Genomic DNA, 19,143 nt, shown 5'->3' on the forward strand with positions numbered 1-19,143 from the left:
TGGTGTATGAATTCTTACTATCTAGATGGTATGGACTTCTAAAATAAGCTCTTGAAATAAACTACCAAACCGTTTTGTTTCAATTTGTACTCCCACCAGTCAGAAAGGTGCTTATTTCCCTGAATTCTTTACCAACATTCTACATTATTTCAATAGCTTTTTCAGAGTGGCAAAAAACAGTAAGTAGTTCAATTTCCATTTATTTGATTAGTAAATAAATCAAACATTTGTTCACACTGTTCTTTATTTCTTCAATTATTTATCTGTTCATATTTTCGGTCCATTTTCACACTAGAACACTAATGTTCCTCTTTGATTTTAAACATTCAATATTTACTAACATTTGCCCTCTAATTTTGTAATATTTTGAAGAGGGTGAAAATTTGTATTTAGTCCCATCTACCAAGCCTTCTGTAAATTCTTTTCTTAATGCTTACAAAATCTTTTCAGAGGACGAAATCTATTTATCAATACATCTACCATTTTGGTATTCATTCCTTCTTAATTCAGGATCCAAATTTCACCTGAGGTCTCTTCAGTCTGAAGAGTATCCTACAGCATTTCTTGGTATGCAGGTCTCCTTGCAATGAATTCTCTAATTTTTATCTGAAAAATGTTCAGATAAAACATTTTTATTACCTTCATGTTTTATGGATATTTCTGAATTTAAAATTCCAGGTTGACAGCTTTATCCTTTTGGAACTTTAAATAGGTCATTCTATTGTTTCCTAACCTCCATCATTTCTGATAAGTCATCCTTCATTGATATTTTAATTCCTCTGCATTGTGAGTCTTTTTTTTCCCCTTTGGCTGCATTCCATTTTTGCTTTCTACCTTTGATGTTCAGCAGTTTAAGATGTGCCTAGATGTGGTTTTCCTTATATTTATCCTGCTTGGGATTCACTTAACTTCTTGGATTTGAAATTTATTTAAATTATATAAGTAAATTTTCTAGCAATTACTCCGTCAAATAATTTTTACCGTTTCTTCTCTCCATTCATATGTTAGTTCAATACTGTTCCCATTGGCTCTGTTCATTTTTTGTAAAGCTTCTTCTCCATTCTTTAGACTGACAAATTTTTACTGGTCTTCAAGTTCACCAACTTCTACCTCTATCATCCCCAATCTGTTAAATCCAGTCAGTGAAATTTTCACTTCAGATATTGGACTTTTTAGTTCTAGAATGTCTATCCCTTTTTATAGTTTCCACTTCTCCACAGATTATCCATTTGTTGAGTCATTATCATGCTTCTTCCTTTAAGTCATTGAAAATATTATAGTTGCTTTAAAGTCTGTGAATTCTGCTAATATTAAGGCCTGCTACCATTTGAGGGAGATGGTGTTGACAGTAGGTCATATTTTCCTGATTCTAGTAACTGCTTATTATAAACTGGATATCGTGGATGATATATATGTTGTAGAGACTTTCAGAGTCTCTTATCTCCAGAAGAGTGAGGATTTGCATTATATCAGGCAGTTAAATCAATGGCTAATTAAGTTGGACTTCTGGAGGCCTGGTTACACTTTTTTAGAATGAGTCTTGAAGAACCAATTGTTTACTAAGCCCCTTTAATTTGGCAGGAATCAAAAACCAAATTCAGTCTCCCCTGCTAAAGATACCTGTAACATTTGTAGTTAGCATCTTCAGTCTTACAGCTATTACGGTATCTTCCATCAACAATTCAAGGGTCATCTAGGTATTTTGGGAGAGGATGGGGAGTTTTTTCATAGATTTTAAGGCTATCATCCTGTAACTCCCTCCTTTCTGGAATTTATCAATTTCCAGCCATTCTCACTCCCAAACTCTACTCCTTGACAACTCAAACCATTAAGACCCTGGTTTTCTGCTTGCTTTCCAGTTGCCTTGTGCTGCATCGACTTTTCCTCAAGAGGAAAGCTGTATAAAAAAATTTTTTTAAACATCTGGCAGTTTTCAAAAGGATATCTTCAACTAAGTTCTGAGATATAGTATCCTTGAATCTGCATGTGATGTTGTCATAGGAAAGCTTAGCCTAACATAAAGTATACATTATCTCTAAAATAGAGCTACTGTACTGCTTTTAAAAACTGATCTTTAAAAGGTATTCTTGCATTATCCAATACTTGGAACTGTAATGGCTTCTAGGAATAACTAAATATGCTAAACTTTTTGTCTTTTACTATAAGTAACTTGTATAAGTATTAATTCATTTAGTCTTTCAATAAATATAACCATTGTGTATCAGGTGCCAGATATTCTACTAGGTGGTAGATATATAGTACCAAAAAAGAAATAGGCAAGGCTCCTATTCTGTGGAATCTTCATTCTAGTACATCTAAAAAACTGAACAAAGACATTTTAGACCATGTCTTTCCAAAGAATGATATGGGTGACTTTGCAAGGACCTAAATTATAATAACGTGATGCCCTTTTCTTCATAAGCATAATTTTTAAAGAAAAATTAATTTCATATTTGGGTATATATGGTAGTTCCATAATCTAAACGAATACTAATCAAAATCCATTTTAAAGCTTTCTTTTTAGGCACACCTGGGTGCCTCAGCGGCTGAGTGCCTGCCTTTGGCCTCAGACATGATCCTGGGGTTCCAGGATCAAGTCCCATATTAGGCTCCCTACATTGAGCCTGCTTCTCTCTCTGCCTATGTCTCTGCCTCTCTCTGTGTCTCTTGAATAAATAAATAAAATCTTTAAAAATAAAATAAAGGGGGATCCCTGGGTGGCTCAGAGTTTAGCGCCTGCCTCCGGCCCAGGGCTTGATCCTGGAGTCCCAGGATCAAGTCCCACATCAGGCTCCCTGCATGGAGCCTGCTTCTCTCTCTGCCTACGTCTCTGCCTCTCTCTCTGTGACTCTCATGAATAAATAAAATAAAATCTTAAAAAAAATAAATAAAGCTTTATTTTTATCAATGTGGGACTCAATCCAGGTCTCCAGGATCATGCCCGGGGCTGAAGGCGGTGCTAAACCACTGAGCCACCTGGGCTGCCCCAAAATAAAGCTTTCTTTTTAAAAGACTATATATACCCTTGATGGCAACTCTGTTTTTCATTGTAAGAATGGTTTTCTGACACCATGAATAGCTGACAATTTAAGTTATACAAAAAGGAATCGCTGGTTATCTGACCAAACAATCTCGTATAGAGAACATTCATTTGGGTCACTGTGCATAACTTTAGGAATCAATACTGGTAAATAAACAATGGGGTAAATTTAGCTCTGCACTTCCTCCAATATTAAATAAAGGTTTCCGGGACACGTGGGTGGCTCAAGTGGTTAAGCGTTGTCCTCCGCTCAGGTCATGATCCCAGGGTCCTGGGATCAAACCCCACGTTAGGCTCCTTGCTCAGCAGGGAGCCTGCTTCTCCCTCTCCCTGCTTGTGCGTGTGTGCGCTCTCTGATAAATAAATAAATAAATAAATAAATAAATAAATAAATAAATAAATAAATAAATAAATATCTTAAAAAAAAAAAAAAGGTTCCCAAGGCAGTGAGAAAAGAAATATCTATCTTTCCATACTATCTCCTATATAGAGAGTTGCAAACAATAGCCTATCAAATTTAAGTATGGCTAGATACAATTTAATGTAGTAACTGACTACTAAAAACTAGAATTATCATAAACCATCTTTTCATCAGGCCACAACTAGAAGTGATGTAGTAAAAATGATGTGTCCATACATAAGCTAATTTTGGCCTAAAGTAAATAGAGCTTTTGTAAACATGAATTATCTCATTAAGAGAACTCTGAGGCATTTAATTTTTTTGGATTTTCATATATGGCTTTCTCTAAACAGAGATAAATCACTGAAGTTTATTATAATAAGGTTTGGTGTTATTGAAAAGATTATTTAAATGTTTAAAGTTTTTAAGTTATATAATTCATTTTGCCAACCTCAAATCTGAAATTACTATATTTTCTTCAATAAATCTATCCCCCAATATAGCTGCCAAATTTAGCCATCATAGCAGTGCAAGCTCTGGGCATAATTCTTACTGTCCAAATGATAGTAAGACAGACTCATAAAAACTCTGAACTAGTAAATTTTTTTTTTAAAGATTTATTTATTTATTTATTTGTGATAGACACATACAGAGAGAGAGAGAGAGAGGCAGAGACACAGGAGTAGGGAGAAGCAGGCTCCATACCAGGAGCCCAACGTGGGACCCAATCCCAGAACTCCAGGATTGTGCCCTGGGCCAAAGGCAGGCGCCAAACCGCTGAGCCACCCAGGGATCCCCCACACAATCTGTTAAAAATATAATAGCCACAGTAATAAATTTTTGGAGTAGCATAAAAATGCTTAAAAATAACAGCTAATACATGGATAGACTTCACAGAAATCCACAAAAATCTCTAAAATGGTATCCTAAATCATGAATAAGTGTTCTAGGGACAGAAACCATAGCTTTCAAGAGATTCTCCAAGGAGTCTAAAGTATAACACAAGGTTAACAGCTACTGCTGAGATATTGGAATATAATTTGCCAGTAAAAGTTAACATCAGTTTCTGTAAATTTTCTGCCCTCAGTAATTTATATTAGTATTTTATTTGTATCTGTGTTAATTGGTAGCTCAGTTAAAACACACTTATATCCCCCATTAAGATCTGAAGTTACAGTTCTTTCCCAAAGAGTTAAGTTGGGGGGGAAGGTTAAAAAATCACTTTCATCCCTAAAACAAATGTCTCAGGTTCATAATGCAAGAATAAACATGAGGTATGTATATGGCCTAAAATAATCACATTTAAAAAATAAAATAATACAAATAAAGGTAATCAATATTATATATGCACAGAACTGATTATAAAGATGTATATTGAAGATATTTTTAATGCTATTATGTCATCTTCACCTAAAATGGCAATTACCACTGGAAAATGTTTTTATCATTCTTCAAAAAGTCAATGACTATCTCTATTTAAAATGTAATGGGCAAAGAGGTAAAATATTTGATGTCCACTGAGAAAGAATCAGCAATGATGCTAGAAATACAATCTAAATGCCTTTAAATTATTTGAATGTCTCCTCAGAAACATGAGCATATTATATGCAGCTCTACGGAAATCTGGGTTCTATTTATTGCTACCAAGTGGTTTTGTGGCTTTGGTTCAGTAACAACCCGTTTGTATCATCTGTAAAACAGGGAAAAACATAACTGTAGCAGAGATGATAATATATACTTACCTGTTTCATTTTCATTTTCCTCCCAAGCACATAGGAGGACCACATTTTCCATTCCACTTGCTGTTACAGTAGTCATGTGTCTTGTCCTGACCAATGCAATGATGTATGCCCCTTCCAGAACTGGTCCCTAAATCATCCGTCACTGGCTTAATGAATGTAGTAATCCTAGTGGTAACTCCAAGTAGGCCATAGGGGCAGCTGAGTTACAAGACAGAAGAAATGTGCATACCGGAGTTGAGTCATCCACATGGTTCTTTGTGTGAGTGGGCAATAAACTTTTATTGTGCTCTTGAGATTTTGGGGTTGTTTCAGAAACAACTATTTTAAGCTACCTTAGTGGGGGGAAATGAAATAAAAATTTAGAATACCTGGGGTGGAGGTGGCAGGGATTTTTAAATACTACACAAATGTGGGGTAATGACAGCAACTTTTTATCCAGAGAGTAAAGTATGGACTTTGGAATCACAGTCCGAGTTCAAGTTCAGCCTCTAACACTTATTGTCTAGCTGTGTGATAATTGGGTTAAATTACTAAGACAGTTTCTTCAACTATAAAATAGGAGTAATAATATCTACAGTCCACAAGATTATTAGGATTAAGTGAAATAACATATACAAAAAAATGCAGCATAGGCTATGGTACATATTAACCACTTAACAAATATTAGCCAAACTATTATAAATATCTAGATGGCACAAATGTAACTAAACCACCTACAGAATAAAATTTGGAATGTCACACTTTAAGGTTAAAAATAAACTGCTGGCTCAGAAAGGGCTCATCTAATATAATCAGAAAAGTTAGCCATTCGGAAGTTTGGAATACATCATTATAGTACATTAATTTCTTTAAGGTAAATATAAATAATGTTTTTAGTCTCATGTTTATACAGCTACAAACCTACCTCAGTGTTCTAATATTAAAAATTAGATAATTTTGATTCAACTACTTATAAATGGGGGTAATTCAAACAGATTATTAGCACAGGCAAGTTTCAGTTTTCAGCAAGTTTTTTAGAAAGACTCAACTATGCTACTCTAAGCTCTGTCCTTTAATTAGTTTCTACAATTTCACAGAAAAAGAAACTGAAAGTTCAGAGTAAACTGTTCCCACATTCCACAAAGCCTCTCCAAAGAGAGTTCTTAAACAGCTTCACAAACATACACCTGCCACATTTACCTATTTTGAAGCCTATTCTTGTTTAGGAGGTAGAATGGAAAGGTACTTTGTGGTTTTAATAATACTCATTACAAATAATATTAATTAATCAATTAAAAAAAGCAAGCTGCTGCACAAGGAAAAAGTACTATTCATTCTATTTTTCCAATAAAAAAAAATTAAAACATTTTAGCTGGCTTATTTCAGACCCTCTTTGTTCAGAAGGGCAAACCAATAGGAAATAGTTAGGATATCCTGGGCCGGACGAAGTGCCCAGAAACACTAAAAATGCCAGGCATGATGGAATGCTTAGAGGCATTAAAAAGTTAAAAAAAAAAAAAAAAGTTTTAAAATAGGTTATTAAAAAAAAAAGATATCTAGTTGTCAAAAGATTTTTGAACTGGTTAAAATACTCATTGCTACAGAGTAATAGAAGGGAAATTCTAACCTTGTCTGAAATCTTAGCCAGGTCTGCCTACTTTTTTGAATTTCAATTTCCTCATCTGAAAGTTGAAGTGACTGGACCAGGTAATGTCAAAAGTCCATTAGTTCTAAAAGACGACAATTTAAATATACTGCATAGTTTTAATATACAGCATACTCTAGGGTTAAAAGTGGATAATTAAGATTTTTCTGAGATAAATAATTTTTGTTTTAAAAATAGCTCCAAATTCTCTAAAATGTTAGTATACTCTTTTGTTTTAGTAAATCCAGTGGAATGAGTAGATAGTCTTCTCCTAACTGATTGACATGTCTTTTGAGACCAAATACAGAAGACATATGTCACTGAACCGGAATTGCTAAGCTGAACTGAAAGTCAGGATATAAGACCTCTTGGCTTTACAATTCTCCCAGAATGACTGTGCTTCACTCTTTTTCTCTGCCCATAAAATAAATGTTTCATTGGATTAGTACTAAAGTATGTCTTGAAACACTCTGAACAACTCAGACAAGATTGTTACAGAAGAAATTTTTTTCATTATTAGTAACTTGTCATAGCAAGTCTAAGTATAAAAACAAAAGTTGGGGATCCCTGGGTGGCACAGCGGTTTCGCGCCTGCCTTTGGCCCAGGGCGCAATCCTGGAGACCCAGGATCGAATCCCACATCGGGCTCCCGGTGCATGGAGCCTGCTTCTGCCTCTGCCTATGTCTCTGCCTCTCTCTCTCTGGGACTATCATAAAAAAAAAAAAAAAAAAAAAAAAAAAAAAAATTTCCCATGAGACTACTGCATAGGGAAGTCCTGTTACCTCACACATTGGAATCAGTTACAATGAAAAGAAATCAATACAAAAGGCTCTTGTAATATAAAATGTCTGGAAAAGTGACTAGTTCCATTGCAGCACCAGATTTTAAATCTCTGACCTACGTAAACAGTGTGTGAACTAATCTACCCTTCAATTTATGTTTATGAGCAACCAACACTTCTTAAATAGGCATTTGTAAAATTGTGGACTGATAAGTGGGTGTAAAGGCGGAAAATAAAACAACCAATTAGAAAAGCCTATCATCACAAGATACATTATGTATACTACAATGACTAATTCTTTCATCCAAATCAAGCATGGTAGTGGTTACCTGATAAATGGTTAAACATAGTCAAATATAGCCAAATCAAAAAGACGTCTCCCTATAGCAAGGAACACCCTTTAATTAAAAAAAAAAAAAAAAATTTAAGAACCTTATTATGGATGAATAATATCCTTTGGCTTTTTACATAAACATAATACACTTTACCAATGTCCTTATCAAAACTTTCTGGAATCATGTTGTAGGTTGAATAGTGGCCCTCAAAATATACGTTCCCATCCTAATGTCTGGAACTTGTTAATATCTCACTTAGAAAAATTTTTAGCAGTTTATTTATAATCGCCAACCTGGAATGATTTGTGGAGATAAGACAGGAGTCAGGTCTTGAAAGAATAGAGGACCTTAGATAAGGAGAGAAAGTGGAAAAGAGTATTCCAGGCAGAGACAAAGGCATAGGAAAAGTCATGGGGGCAAAACTATCGATGTTTTTTTTAATGTATTTACTAAATAGATCAACTGACTTAGTATGGACAATGGTGAGACACTAAAGGTTAGATTGTGGAAGGCTTTCAATGCCATGAAAATTTGAAATTTATCTGTGGGAAGCAAATGGAGATTTGTAAACAAAAAGAATAACATGATCATTCAGAAACCAGGTCATTAATGAAATTTCAGCCCGAGAAGACAAGAGAAAGTGGTCTGAAACTTTGTACCACATTAGCTGTGTCTTTAGACCAGCACTATCCAACAGCACTTTCTGAAATGATGGAAATATTCTAGACCTGCAATGTCCAGTACGGTAGCCAGTAGCCACATATGGCTATAGAGCATCTGAAATGTGACTGGTGCAACTGAGGAACTGAAACTTGAATGTTTTTAAATGTTAACTAATTTAAACTTAAATAGCCTCACATGGCTAGTGATGATACATTGGACTGAGTAGCTCCAGACTATAGTTTTCTCATTTATAAAATGCAGAGGTTAAATTAGAACACTAGTGTCTCTAGGATAAGTTCCACAGCCAAATAAAGTTACTGCAACATTCTGAGAAAAGTAAATGGGTATTCAAGCAGGTGTACCTGAGCATGACTCGAACAGTTCCAGATCTGTAGCCTTGTCATTTCACTCTTTATCTCTGTGATTAATTTAAGAGACCCAATCTGTCTCTTGATTAGTGATTTTTCAAACTGGTCTTTAGGTTGATGTTTCCCAGGAATCTATAGTTAAATATCTAAAGCATCTAATTTAACAGAATTTCTGTTTAAAGAAATATATATTTCATGCAAAATGCCCCTAGAGTCACACTGTCCAGTGTAAACACACACTGGATCAAAGACTTAGTATCAATAAAAGAATATAAAGTCATTCATTAAAACCCATGTTAAAATGGTAATATTTTGGATACACTGGGTTGTATTATGAAATTAGTTTCACCTGTTTCTTTTCACTTTAATTTAGCCAATAAAAAATCTCAAACTACTTTTATGACTCACATTAGACTCTATCAGACAGCATTGTTGTAGAGAAAGTGATGAAATAGATACCTTACAGTATACATACTTTATTCAGTTAGGACTTATTACTGTCAAGCTTTATACTAAGTGCTGAGACCTTAACAGTGAACACATTGGTCTCTATCATCGTAATTTAAATTATCTCCTACACTTCTAATGCACATTTCACATATATTATCGCATTTATGGTAACGCATAAGGATAATTTTAGAATACTTTATCGTTTGGGGGAGCAAATGCCAATACTTGACTTAGAAATCATAAAATATAAAGAACTAATATTAATTGGTATCTATTTTTGTGATACATTATTATGCTACATAGTGTTTATCTGGAAGCCTAATCACATTCCCAATAGCTTTTCCTGGTTTTTTGATTCCCTCCTTCTAACTAGTTTGCTCCCCCCCCCACTTTTTTTTAAGATTTCATTTATTTATTCATGAGAGACAGAGAAAGGCAGAGACATAGGCAGAGGGAGAAGTAGGCTCCATGCAGGAAGCCGGCTGCAGGACTTGATCCCAGGACTTTGGGATCACGCCCTAAGCCAAAGGCAGATGCTCAACCGCTGAGCTACCCTAGGCATCCCAGTTTGCTCCCTCTTTATGGCTCACCTCTCCCACACTGTCTCTTCAACTGGCAACTTGCCTGCTATTCACATTACAACAGGGCTATTTAGACTTTCAGGGGTCTCCAAAGAAGGAAAGAGGTTGAAAATGTAAAGTATATATAATATTAGGCAGCCAATTCCAATTTTTGGACCCAAGACTGAGGTTTTGAAGTTTCTTTTGGGCTTAAACTTGGTGATTTCTGTAGGGTTTTGCTTCATACTTCAATGTACAAACTTAAGAACTAAAACAAAGCCTCAGTTTTGTCCTACTGAAGCTTTCACATAAGAAAACTATTCCAAATAGGACTTCTAAAACAAATTAGCTAGTAGTATTTCTTTAGCAAATGATTTTTAAAATAAAATACTAGGTAACATCAATAGGTCAAGAATATATGTTTTTAAGGCTAACGGGATTGCTTTCAAGAAACTTACCAATAGGGGATCCCTGGGTGGCTCAGCAGTTGGGCACCTGCCTTCGGCCCAGGGCGTGATCCTGGGGTCCTGGGTTAGAGTCCCACATCAGGCTCCCTGCATGGAGCCTGCTTCTTCTCCCTCTGCCTGTGTCTCTGCCTCACTCTCTGTCTCTCTTATGAATAAATAAATAAAATCTTAAAAAAAAAAAAAAACTTACCAATAAACTAAATGTTCAGGTTTTATGGACAGCTACAAAGAAAGTGATACCAACAAAACTACTTTATCGAAAGGTGGTAATTTCCCCCCACCCCATAGAGCAAGTATTACTGACTTACGATAGCTATTGAGAAACAAATGAAGTACCCAAGTTTTAAACACCCAAAATGATTTCATTGCCTTTTTTGAAGTCTACCACCATCTGAAATACAGATGTGTTTAGCAAAGTAATATTATTCCTCAGTCTTTAACTGTGCAGGTGTGGTTATAAACATAGTTGTTTCAATGTTATACATCTACCAGCAAACAAAAAATTGTTATAAAAAAAAAAAAAAAAAGGCAGAAAAAAATAACTACTCCTGACTGGAAAAAACATTTTTGCCTAACAAAAATATAGCTATTCTCTGTAAGTAATCAGATCAGCATTTTGCTAAAAAGGAGTCAAACCAAAATCTTCAAGCTAAAGTACTTCTTATATGATCATGAGTCCTTTCAATCATTAAACTACTAGTGCTAACAAGCCCAATACAATGAAATCAAGTATTAAGTTTATAATTCAACTTTTCTTTGGTCTTCAACCCAAAATGGCCTATTTTTCATATGGGCCTCAAGCAATTAAAGAGCATAATGCTTAGTGCAAAGTCAGTCTGCATTTTACAATCGTCACTTGTTAGTAGCATCAGGAAAACAATTTCTTAAAATCTCCTTTTTAACCTAAAGAGAGAATATAAAGAGGCAATTCAGATGTAAATATAACAAAATTTATTCCCAGCTTACTCTGTGCCCAGCACTAGACTAGGAACTTTAACGCGTTATCACAATTATTTGTTCTCCCTCCTCCCCCTTGATAAACTCAGAGAGCTGCATTTTTCAATCCTCAGTGCCCTTCAGATAAAAAAAGCAAAGCAATGCAAAGCTGGGAGGGTGGGAGATGATTACAAACCAAAGAATTTCTGTGATGAATCTAAATTGTCTAAGATAAAATAGGAATCTGCCAAAATACATGAGATTCAAATGTTTAAAAAGTTTGCTTCAAATCACCTATATTTAATTCTATCTACCAACCCCACAAAGAACAAATAGTATCTTTCAATCTGATCCCATTAAAGAGAATGGCCCCAGTGTCTTACATTCACAACTGCAAAAATATTACTTTTCCTACTTCAAATTTATGCAATGCATTTCTTTTCCATTAAGATGCTAAAGTGTCTTTAAAAAGATACTAATCTTAGTCTCGTACATTACATAGAAAAAACCATATATATGGTTTCTTTTAGTCAAGTAAAGAGGCACCCCAAATTCTACAAATCACCATGAAAATTTTAAAAAGAAAATTTAACACTGGTTAGATGATATGTAAAAGGGACTCTTCTTTATATAAACTAATTAATGATCAATCCAGGCCTTCCCCAAATGAAACAAAATTTTAAGTAGCTACTGTCTGGAGACTTGGGTTGTGTTTCAACTCCTAAAACATGCTGCAGTTTTAAAAGTTAATCTTACTGGAATCCTCCTGGAAGTCAACAATATTGGAAAAAAACACTTTACCATTAGTTGCCAAGTGTAATTTTTTCCCCCTAAGACACCTTGTGATGACATCAAAATAGTTTCCACGGAGGCATGAAATTTAAACTTCAGTTATATTGTATACAATAATAAGAAAGAATATTAAAGAAAAAAGGTTTGTTGCTGTTATTACATAATTTGATTAAGTCCCAAGCCTTAATTCCAAATCTTTATCATGGAATTCCAAGTAGTGAGGGAAGAACATTTGAAAGTAAGAGTTAACAATAGATCCTCACCATTTTCCACAGAGAGAGAAGTGTTTACGTTTTAATTCATTTCAGTCAGTTGGGTGTTAAAGAAGCACAAAAAGGCAAATACGGTAATAGCTTGAATTATAAACAGAAGTGGAAAGCTGCCTGTTAAGATGGTTAATTGGCAAACTGAAAATGAAAATAAAGCATACCGTCATCCTTCATATAGCCAAGAGTCAAGGAATCTAGGTTAAAATATTTTTTTAAAAAAATGAGTAAGACAGCCATGTTCTTATAAAAAGAAAGAAAAAAAAAAGGTGGAACGGAAAGAAGAGATCGCAAACATTCTAAGGCAACCATGGTGAAAGGCTGCTTTATGCCTCTACTATTTATTTACTAGCATTCAAAACTAGCATTTCTAGTCAACACCCGGGTTTGAAAATCGCAGCAGCACGGAAACACTGTCCTTTCCGACAGAACATTCTGCAACGTTTTGAGTAAATATTAACCTGAATAAGGCATCGTTCGCGTATTTCCACCTTTAACGACCAATGGGAAAACTTACGACCTCTCTTTCTCCCGTATACAGCCTTAGCCCCTTTCTCTCCTCTTTTATTTACTGCCCTTGTCGCGGGGTTAATGAACCCTAAATTTCTTTTTCTTCTTCCCATTAACGGAAATGGGGGGAAAGAGCAACGAGAGGGAAACCCAGATGACACAGAAAACTAGAAATTAAAAACAGTGGCGTCCCTCGCCGGGTACTCCCTGAAGGTTTGGTAAGCGGGCGACAATCCCGGAAGACCCCTTATTAACACATACTTTAACCCCAAGGAAACACCATTTTTCCACATGTTTAATTTCTGCCTTTGGAAGGGTTGGCAGTTCGGCGGGGTGAACCTTCCCGGTACAAGCACCCCTCCCTGGAGCCTCCTGCAGCAGGGGTCGGGGGCTCTCGCCCCAGCTCTGACTTCGCAGCGAGGCCCGGAAATCGGTCCCGTTACAGCCGATTTCACCCGTCAGGAATGCGCTCCTCCCCCGCGGCCTCCCCCGCGGCCTCCCCCGGCGGCGGCGGCGGCGGCGGCGGCCCGGGCGGTACCGCAGGGAGCGCCCTCCGCCCGTCACGGCACGGCTCGGTCCGGCGCCGACTCCACAGACCGACTGCCCGGGCCGGGCGCGCAGAGCGCGGGGCGGATCCCACGCTCGGCCTCAGCCTGCGCCGCCAGGGGGGCGCCGGCGCCGCGGCCGCGCGGGGGACGCGGAACCAGCCCGCGGCCTGACCCCAGGACTGGCCCGACTCCCGGGGCTGAGCCCGAGAGGGGGCGCCTTCCCGGGGGATTTCTGAATCCATTTCCGTCCCGGGGAGGGGCGCGAGGGCAGCGGTCGTGCCGGAGCGCCTGGAGTCGGAAACGGGAGCCGCCCCGGCCCTCCCGCACCCAGGCGCGACCTCCTCCCGAGCCGCCAGTACCTTCAACGCCTCGGGGCGGCGGCGGGCGCCAGAGTGCGGGTGAGCAGGCCCATCCCTCGGCGGCGGCGGCAGAGGCCGGAGGAGGCACCGAGGAGGGTTCCCCAGAGCCGCCGAGGCGCCTCTCAGCTGGGGCGGGGGGAACGCAGAAGAGGGGTCCCGACGGCCGCTTTCCCGAACTCCTCCTCCGCAGTTCTGTCTTGACGGCTGTTCCCGGGAACCAGCGCCCCAACTGCCATTCTCCCCCTCCTTCAGCCCCCGCTGTCCCCGCCTCCTCCTCCCACTGCTTCCTCCGGCCCCGGCCCGCCCCGCCCCGCCCCGCCCCGCCCCGCCCCGCCGCGCCGCGCCGCGCCCCGCCGCCCGCCCGCGTGCCGTGCGTCATGGCGTCACGCCCACCCGGCCAGCCGCAGGCGGCGCTGGGACCCAGCGGTCCGCTCGCGCGCTTTCGCCCGGGCCCGGCTTAACGCGTTCCACCTGCGGCCGGGGGGCTGGGAGGGCGGCCTTCCCGCTAGTCCCCGGCGAGGGCCGGTCGGCCGCCCTCTCTGCCGCTCGGCCGTGGCACTTCGCCCCGAGCGGGCGGGGCTGTGGCGCAGGCGTCGCCTCTGGGGGTGGGTGGCGTGGCTGGAGTTCCCTCGTGCTGCTGGATGCTGGGCTTGAGCGCCGTGGCCCCGGTGTTCCGCACGCAGCTCAGGATTCGTTCCTCTGTGCTCTCACGGTTCACCTGTTAGATGGGCAGCCCCAGGAGAGAGCAAGGCCGGGACGTTGCTGCGAGTTTCTGCGGCCCTCCGCGTGGAAACGTCCTCCCCGCCGGGGCGGCGCCCCCTCGCCTTGGCTCCTCCGCGGGGGCTGCGAGCGGCGGCGCTTGGCCACAGCCACCGCGAAGCACCCCGTGTGCGGGTGCCCAGGACACCTGCCCTCGCCCCTCGCCTGCTCCCACATCTCTTAATTTCACAGTCACTCGACTATTCGGGATCCATACTTCAGTACTTACTGATACATTCGGAATGATTTTCATCCGGCCTTTTCTGTTCCATCTCCTCTTAGCCTTTATGCCAGTCACAGCGCACACACCCCACTTCGAATTTTTCTTTTTCTTTTAAACCTGCATATGGCTTAGTATCAGTTCTTTTTAGTTGAATAGACCATTCACTACAGACCTGGTCCTTTCCTTCATAGTTGATTTCAAAATTTAGAGTCTTTTTTTTTTTTTTTTTTTTTTATTTATGATAGGCAAACAGTGAGAGAGAGAGAGAGAGGCAGAGACACAGGCAGAGGGAGAAGCAGGCTCCATACACCGGGAGCCTGACGTGGGATTTGATCCTGGGTCTCCAGGATCGCGCCCTGGGCCAAAGGCAGGCGCTAAACCGCTGCGCCACACAGGGATCCCCAAAATTTAGAGTCTTTAGAGTATTCTTTGGAATACTGAGAAACAACGTGGTGGACGCTGGACAGAATGTCCATTCACCATCTGTTACTTGACTATATCACTCTATCAATCCTTGTTTTAGTGTGTCTAATTTAAATTAGAAACAAACCAAGGAGCCATGGCCTATCAGACGGTACTTGCTATCTTTGGTGACCCAGTAAATGTTTACCAATTAGAAAACTAAACAAGCTAAGCAGTTTAGGTCCAAGGTTTTTTGTTTGTTTGTTTTTGTTTTTTGTTTTTTTTTACCACAAATCTTAAAGGAAATAATGATGAGTATGTTCATTTTCATTTATTGGAAGTTTAAAGCTGTTATATACTCCTTTAAGTACTATTTGAAGGCTGCCTACAATTTAATCAATGGGATACTTTGCACAAGTAGTATAAGAATAGTATAAATGGATTTATGGAACAGGACTCATACATAATATAATCCTTAAGAATATATCAACATGTTGAACATTTCAGAACAGATGGGGTATTGGTGTGGAAAGAAGTTTTGAGGAAAGAGGCTCTGCAAAGTGGAAATGGTCTTATACTCTGTATAATTGTCATATTTTCCAGAGATGCTTGTCTTCTTGAAAACTGGAAGGATTTCCTACTCTTCACTAAGGCAATATTGATCTATAAAAAAAAAAAAAAAAAAAAAAAAAAGCCAAATATCTGTTGAACAGCTCCACTTGGATCCCCACGGGTACCTCCAACTCAGCCTCTCCAAAACTGAACTTCTCTTTTCCTCAAAACTTGTGTCTCTCATTCACCCAGGCCCAAGCCAGATATGTAGGATTCTTCCCAGCCACCCCCTTGTTCAGTCACTTCCAATTCATAATTAACCTTATTCTCTTCTGTATCCCCCTTCTGCCTTTGGGGCAGTGATTTCCACTTTGCATCACAATTCCCTGAGGAGCTTTAAAAAAAAAAATCCTGATGTCCAGGCTGCCTCCACCAATTAAGTCAGAATCTCTGAGGATGGCACTCTGGCATCAGGATTTAAAAAAGAAACTCTCGGGGATCCCTGGGTGGTGCAGCAGTTTAGCGCCTGCCTTTGGCCCAGAGCACCATCCTGGAGACCCGGGATCGAGTCCCACATCGGGCTCCCGGTGCATGGAGCCTGCTTCTCCCTCTGCCTGTGTCTCTGCCTCTCTCTCTCACTGTGTGCCTATCATAAAAAAAAAAAAAAAAAAAAAAGAGAGGAACTCTCCAGGTGATTCCAATGCATAGCCATAGTTGAAAACCACTACTGGGGCCTCGTCATTTCTCACAGGTTAGGGCAAAAGCATAATAATTGGCCCCAGGTGCCTTGATTTTTGGCCGCATTCTCCCATCTTTCCCTATTCTCTTCTAATTCATTCAGAATTAATTCAATAAAAATTTATTGAGGGCTAGTATGCGTGTGTAGGGGGGGGAGGGTTTCCCAAAAACTGCGAATACAACAATGAAAAAGACAGCCCTTATATCTGATCTCATAGAGCTTACAGCAAGTAAAGGGGTGAAGTGGCACAGTTGGGGGAAGCAGAAAAAACAATGAAGAAATAAAGGAAATAAATTTACCTGTGTAACATACAGAAACCAGGAGGCTGTGACTTTAGTTTGGTATCTCAAACTAAAGTCTACTCCTCTGACATTTGAGCTGGTTTCTACAGGACAAGAAGGAGGCGAACAAGAGGTGGGCAAGGCAGAGGGAACAGCAGATGCAAAGGTCCTCACAAGACAAACGTGCCACGTTCAAGATAGCTAGAGGCTGAAGCATAGTAAGAGTACCACATGAGAGTAGAGAGATGGAAGGAAGCCAGATTATTTAAGACATTTTGAAGTCATGAAAAGGAGAATTCTAAATGGTTGGTATAATATACGGTTAGACACAATAGTATTTTAAGTGGAGTGACACAACTTCTGGAAAGGATCACTCTGGTTGCTCTGGGGATCAGATTGTGGCAGAGTAAGAGTGGAAGCAGGGAGATCAGTTAGGAAAGGAATCAGTTCTTTGCATTATGGTGAAGACAGAGGAGGATGGTTTTGGTATTTGCTTTAGAGGAAGAATTGGTAAGACTTGCTTGGAATGGAGTAAAAACAGGGAATGAGAGAAAGAGAACAATGGGGTTACAAGAACAGCTACTCTTTACTGAATACATGTTACCTGACAGGCACTGCTCTAAATGCTTTATAGATATTAAGCCGTTTAATTATTATAAGAGTCCCAAAAGATAGGTACTGTTTTTACCCCATTAACAAATTAGGATCTGAGGCTTGAGAGGGTAATTTGCCCAAAGTTACATAGCTGGTAAATGGCAGAGCTGGGATTTGGACCATCAGGCAAAGTAGTCTGGCCATACAGCTCATAGCTTTTTTACACCCCAAACATAGCCCCCTCCATTGGTGTCACAAAGTGAAACTTTCAGCCACATTAAACTACAATACCGAAAATCCTTTCTCCTTTCTCCTTTCTCCCTTTCTCTCCTTTTTCTACCCCCCTCCCCTTGCAAGAATCAGTGAAGGTTGCTAGATTGATCCAGGCAGAGAAAGGAAGAGGGCATTCTAGGCAGAGTAGACAGCATGAGAATTTACTTTTCTTTGTACATGCTGACCCTTGCAGGCTATGTCAAATTTATCTTCTCTGTGCTTACCTCCAAATTTTTTTATGTAAAGCACTTCATTATTATTTGTAGGTCTTCCCCTCCTAAATTTTGAAGGCAGGTAGCTTAATGCCTAACACATAAGGGAGAGAGCAAGGGGGATTGGCGGTCTTCTCTGGGCGTTAAGAGACACAAATGTGGTAAAGCATTGTCTTAGCAAGAAGCTTGTAAATTTAACAGGGAAACAGACACATAAAAAATCATTCTAATACAAAGGCCAAAGGTGTCATAGAAACAACATGTTATAAAATAGGACATTGGAGGCAAGAAACTTGACCTAAATGTTGTTTCACTGGAAAAAAAATGAAAGCAAAAATGGGAGCTTGGGGGCTATATTCTTCACCATCATTTACTATGGCTTGGTGAGGCAATCTTGGGACCTCATCCAGGAAGACTTGGGAGATTCTCAGTTGCCACAATTGATTCACTGGAATATGCTACTTCCTGACTTCTCACTTTTACCTGTATTTCTACCTGTGGATAAGTGTATTGATCTCAAGTTGCTTCAGTTCCCTACCTGGCAGGGTCATAGACATTTCTTCTTATACACGTCTCTCCTTTATCTTATGTATGAGGTTTCAGAGCTTGGGTTCTAGCTGTGGGACCTTAGGAAAATTACGGAACTCCCACGACACCCAGTGTTGGGCCCAGTGTGCAAGGCTTGAGGGTTTTGCCCTGCATTACCACAAGGGGTGCCACCGACATAGACCACACTATGCACGGTGTCCCATTGATATGCTCTCCTCCACAGAACCCCTCATAAAATAGGGGGGGAAATAGTACCTACTCCACTGGGCTGTTCTCAGGACTAAATGAGTAAAAGCAGATACAGCTCTTAGGCTTGGCATATAGTAAACTATCAATAAACATCAGCTGCTATTACTAGGTAAAGGGAAGCTGGCTAGAGTGTGAGTTAATCCAGCTAGGATTTTTAGAATGGGGTCATCCACGTCCCTGCTGGTTCTCTTCATTGTTAGGACCATATAAGGAATATGGAGACTTTTCTCTTCCAAATTGAGAACCTAGGCCCCTCAATAGAAAAATCCTTCAGGTGGCTGACAGCTGAGTTGCTCTGATCCACCTATTCTCCTGCTCTCTCACTCACCACCTGCCACCAGGGTGAAATGGCACCATATCCTCCCCAAAGCCAGCCCAACGTATTCTTTCTTGTGGGAAGATTAGACTCTTCAAAGAGCTATTAATCAGCCTTTAGGGTGGTATTTCTCAAAGTGTAGGCTGGAACCA

At 39.9% G+C, this 19,143-nt stretch overlaps 1 protein-coding gene across 2 annotated transcripts in view; it reads right to left on the reverse strand.

The window, feature by feature from the left end:
- RNF19A (ring finger protein 19A, RBR E3 ubiquitin protein ligase) overlaps nt 1-14,111 on the reverse strand; it is a 52,557-nt gene extending 38,446 nt beyond the window's left edge. For both annotated transcript variants that reach the window (XM_038555198.1, XM_038555199.1), the window contains exon 1: nt 13,843-14,111. The gene's annotated coding sequence lies outside the window, so the exon portion shown is untranslated. The remainder of the gene's footprint in view (nt 1-13,842) is intronic.
- Between the last annotated feature and the right edge of the window lie 5,032 nt (nt 14,112-19,143).

This window comes from Canis lupus, chromosome 13 (genome assembly GCF_011100685.1).
Source record: "Canis lupus familiaris isolate Mischka breed German Shepherd chromosome 13, alternate assembly UU_Cfam_GSD_1.0, whole genome shotgun sequence".
NCBI classification, from domain to species: Eukaryota; Metazoa; Chordata; class Mammalia; order Carnivora; family Canidae; genus Canis; species Canis lupus.